This window comes from Pistacia vera, unplaced genomic scaffold, assembly GCF_008641045.1.
Source record: "Pistacia vera cultivar Batoury unplaced genomic scaffold, PisVer_v2 Contig338, whole genome shotgun sequence".
Lineage (NCBI taxonomy): Eukaryota > Viridiplantae > Streptophyta > Magnoliopsida > Sapindales > Anacardiaceae > Pistacia > Pistacia vera.
The window spans coordinates 989,379-994,675 of record NW_022196155.1 but is presented as its reverse complement, the minus strand read 5'-3'; the positions used below and the strand labels follow the sequence as shown (position 1 = coordinate 994,675).

Genomic DNA, 5,297 nt, shown 5'->3' with positions numbered 1-5,297 from the left:
ACAATATCTATATGAATTCATGGATACGACATACATCAACACTTTTATTTATAATTCATTATGATAAATAATAAATATGTAAATAAATAAACTTTCAATTAGATGACGCAAACATTTGTGTGATTGATAGAGATATTCCATGTTCTAACCCGAACATGATGTTATTTTAATTTCTCAAACTTTTCTTATTTGTTCAATGGATGACTGAGTTCTTTGAACCTTGTATGTGTTGCATGTGATCTTATGGGATTAGGAAGAAGCCAGAGAAATTAATTGCCGTGAATGAAGGGTGGGAGATCAGATTAGATGAGATCGGAAGGTGATCATCTCATCACACATCAACGTTAATATCTTTTTGGGTCCCATTCAACGCGTTTGTTTGTGGGGTCCTCTTTCTGATGGGTCACCTCTTGACCTCTCTAACGTTAGCTGTAAACCAGATTCAGACAAAACTTTCAATCTTTCAATTCGTCAGATCAACACATCTATGTTGTTTCCTTCATTGTCTTCATCTTTAGAGATCCCAGAAAAAGAAAGAAAATCTAACCGTTGTTATAATAATAATAATAATATCTTAATTATTTTTGAAAATTTTCACTTCACTACCTTCCTGTTTACATGTGAACCTCAAGCCATCGCCGTTTAGATCATTCGTTTCAGCATTTGATGTACAATCAAGAAAGGATTGATCCATTTTCATGGTCCATTAATGGCTGAAAGATTCACACTGGAGCAAAACGTTAAACTGGTAGTTGCCAACTTGACAAGAAAAGCCAACTGACAAACTCTGGCAGGTAATAGAAGACAGACCAAATTACTGATTACTGGAAATCTTTGGTCAGATGAATGAAGAAAAAATGTGTATAATTAAAATCACGTACACGATTCTAATCTTTCCCATGTGGATAGGTTTGTTTAAATGGAAGGCCGCAAAAAAAAAAAAAAAAAAAAAAAGTCAGAAATGGCTGCTTGTATTTTATGGCTGAGCGGGATACGGATTTCGATTGTTTCTTATTTCTCATCTCTCAATAATCTAAAGCCATTTAGGTTGCCCTTCATCATTTTTTTGTGCGTGTGCATGCATGATGTATGGAAGGGAGCAATGTTAGCACGTGGGTGAACAGACATGAATGACTATACAAAATACAATACAAGACTAAGCAAAAGATGGATCATCGTACTCCATTGTTGGGATTGCATGAGAATGATAACTATTATAAGAAATAGTGCCCCCACCCTGATTTTATATGAATAAACTCTGTGTGCCGCCGTCAAATACTTTTGATCTTGATCTATTAAATAGTAGTTGGTCATCTTGAAAGCATTCTGAATTGTATATGAAGCAAATTGGTTTGAAAACAGTAATTGAGAGTTGATCAAATGATACAAATTGTTAGGTAATTATATGGTCTAAGATTCTTTAATCGATGTGTCCAAGAAAGGTTGACTTAATCATATTAGCTGATCCAATTGAGGACCCTAATACTAAATATATCCAGAACCTTAAGATACTGTTTCAAAGGATTTGGGTCTCATAGTTTATGTAGAAATAACCAAAAGAGGTTTGATGGATGGTGTCATTATCCCAACTTAAATTGGGCTCACATGAAAATCTATGGAATATGACATTCTTAGATTTATTGAAGAAAGAAGAGGGTAATAAAAGAAACAGTTGTGAAATCTAATTCTTGAAACGGAGGTTATAATGTTGGCATGTGAATTGAACTTGGTCAGTTTGAAATTTCACTTAAGACCAATTTATTCAACAATCATCACTTCCAAATAAGCCAACTGGAAACTGATTTTAAAAAAATTTGGGAAAAAAAAAATGACCTAAAAAATTAATGGGACCCCTCAAATTGGGTGCCAAGGCAGGAAAAGAAATCTTCAATCCCTTTCAAGAAACACAACTACAAAAACCCACCTCTGCTCTCCATTCTCTACATAATTTCTTCTCACTCAGGCATTCTCGCAAACACTTTTCTCAAGAAACGTTTCGCTTTCACTAACATGGCCAGACCTCAACAGCGTTACAGAGGTGTTAGACAAGGCATTGGGGCTCTTGGGTATCTGAAATTCGTCACCCACTGTTGTAAGTTTCACTTAAAAATTCCGCAAAAGGTTTTACACTACCCCACGTTTTGATTTAGTTCTCTGTACTAATAGAAACTTTTTCGTCTCTACAGGAAGACTAGAATTTGGCTAGGCACTTTCGAAACGGCTGAAGACGCTGCAAGAGCGTATGATGAAGCAGCAAGGCTGATGTGTGGACCAAGGGCTAGAACCAACTTCCAATACAACCCAAATGCGCCTCAATCTTCATCATCTAACTTCTCTCGCAACTTTGACTGCTAAACTTCATAGTGGCTACATGCCTCTCTTCAAATGACCAAATCATCACCAAATGAGCCCACAAAGCACCAGTTTCACACGTTATCAAAACTAATGACATTGCTGGGAGAGGCAGTGAAGTGGGTCACGGTTGCTAGAGAAGAGCCCATTATCAGTGCAAAGTAGTGAGTCAAGTGAGCCAAACTGTTTGTGAAGAAAGTTCAGTTGAAAGTAGCCAGCAGTTCAAGCCTCTCGAAGATGATCACATTGAGCAAATGATTCAGGAGCTTCTTGACTATGGATCTGTAGAGTTATGTTCTGTTGTGCCACCTCAGTCTCTCTATGTGGACCATTAAAAGCTCTTACCCACTTATGGTTCCTTTCTGCTAATTAATGTCAACTCATTTGCAATTTGACCCTTTTTTTCTTAGCCTTTTTAGAGTCGTAATGGGCTGCTACCAGTTAGACCATCTCCGGTTGCTAGAATTGTCTCCTAAGTGACCTCTTGAAGATGCTATGTACGTGCATTTATGTTATAATATAGCTATTATTATCATTATTTTAATTATCTGCTTGGCATTTTGTGTCTTCTTCTTAACACGTCAATTCCGTTGAAAGTGCAGTGCCTTACTGTCATACAATAGTACAAACATCTAAACAACAATTTTTTCAACTCAAAAGAAGAACCCTTTAGAATTTGGGATTGTCGTACACGTACCTTTCAACTTCAAATATAAACTTTACCTCCCTCAACAAAAAATTCACTAAAATTTGAAATGGGAAATTCACCAAACCTGTTTTCAGTCTCTCTGTTTTTGTTTTGGTGGCATCAAAATACAGAGAAACTGGCACTATATCGGTCACTTCATACATTCTGGAATCTAAAATTTTCAATTCAGAAATCAAATGGATACAGTGCCACAGTCCAGTGCTTGATTATAGAATACAATAACACAGTCATGAGACTTTATTGTAAAGCTGATGACCTTAAACTAATATTTATCGAGCAAAAAAAGCGATGTGATGACAAATTGTATAAATTGGGTTGGATGGTTGAAACTAAACATCTTTTTACAACGTGTTGGTTAAAAGAGCTCCTGTTTACTGCAGCTGGGGTAGACTTTTGGTTGGAAATAGGAAGTGCTACAACACAGCTAAAGATTAAAAAAAAAAAAAAACACCTGAATGCAATTGGGTGGGTGTTCTAATGATTTTAAATGGCCCATATCTTTTCTTTTTATCTCCGGATTTCTGATAATTTCCAGTCATAGGATGCATGCTTGGCCCATTTATGCATTATTGACCTCACAAATTACAATCATATGAAGTTAAGTTAAACCACAAAATTGCAAGAATCTGAAGCCAACTCTTCTCATTGGGCATTCTACTTTTGCCAAGATAACCTCACTCAAGTCATCATCACAGGAATAAATTCAATCAACGCTAAAAGCTTTCACATTCTTAAACACGAAAGAGTGAGTTAATTATGAACTACGGAAAAGTAACATATCTTTTGAACGTCTTGGTGATCAGAAAACCACTTGATTAGTCACTTTTAACAGCAGACTGCCTGTTTCCTTCCCTTGATTAGCCCATTAAGTGATGATTAATATTAGATTTTCTTGTAACTTTTGCCGGTCCGTTTTCCTCAAATGGAATGCTTTTACCTCAACAGTGGCGATCGAGTTTAACATTTACTCATTTAGTTTATATTCCTTAAAACTCTAAACACTGTAGCCTACGTAATCGGCTGCTGAAGAGTTGAACCACCAAAAGATTTTAAACGTGGTCGACTGTTGAAACAAAATGTTTTATGCGTTTTGCAGGGACCTTGTTAACATGGACAGCGATTTTCTTAAACAGATAGCTCAGTACATTACATTTTGTGCCTTATTCTTATAGCTTTTTGTAGCCTTTTCTGCATACATAAGTAATATAACCACTGGATTACCAAAATCTTCAACCTTTTCGCCGGCCTAAAATTGACTCGTCACGAAACATTTTTCGACATCTTCAATTACATATTGTATTGCAGAGTAGAACTCACCCTTAAAAACTGGTTTTTAAGAAAAGGTGTTCCAATGTTTATAAAGCCAATTACCAAAATTGCTGCTTAAAAAAAACAGTTCCATTAACTTTTCTTCTGCTAGTGCTTGAACTGCTCATCATGTGTGATCATACTAGAGTATATTTATAATATTTACAACCCAAGGAATTTAAAATTCAAGTTCTCCTTTTGGGATTTTGGTGTCCAGTCTTTGTCAATGAAACTTCATGATGGTTCACCTGTTTGGAAATTGATTTTGTTCCCCACAACCATCAAAAACTAAAGTTGTTTAGTCTCATTATTTTGTCTCACTTTTGATTCAGCAAAGGTGATTAAATCATGTCATGTTAGTGAGTTTATCATCATTAATAGTTTGAACTTAACCAAATTTGTGGGGAAACCCTGAGAAATTTCAGCTGACCAACAACCACTTTCCTTATCTCAAGAAACATACAAGTAAAATTTCTTTTATGGGATTTTACTTTTACTAGTGAATCAAACTAATCAACTGATAAAACATAACCCAATTGGACATATTTTGGCTCTCCATTACCTTCAATTTTATGTAAAGCTTTGATTGTAAATCTTTTATCTTTTTGTCTTGACTTGGCAGCTTTACGTGTTGAATCAGAGTATTAAACAACCTAGTATATAACAGTTTTGTACAATTCTTTAAAAATTTGTTTTGTACAAACTTTCATTGTAAAAGGCCTCCCTTGAATTGCACATTGGGTGAAAAAGAGGATGAAATACTGAAGAGTCAAAGGTAAAAGATCTTCTCAAGAACAAAAGTGGTCAAAACCAATCATTCTGTATCTAATCATGCATATAGTATATAGAATCTCATGTGGAAATGTTGGGTGAGAGACAAGGATTTGGACCTTCAAATCTTTTCATCAACCCAAAAATTAGGTGTATT

At 35.4% G+C, this 5,297-nt stretch overlaps 1 pseudogene; it reads left to right on the top strand.

The window, feature by feature from the left end:
- Positions 1-2,010: 2,010 nt before the first annotated feature.
- LOC116138171 lies at positions 2,011-2,687 on the top strand (annotated as a pseudogene).
- Positions 2,688-5,297: the final 2,610 nt, after the last annotated feature.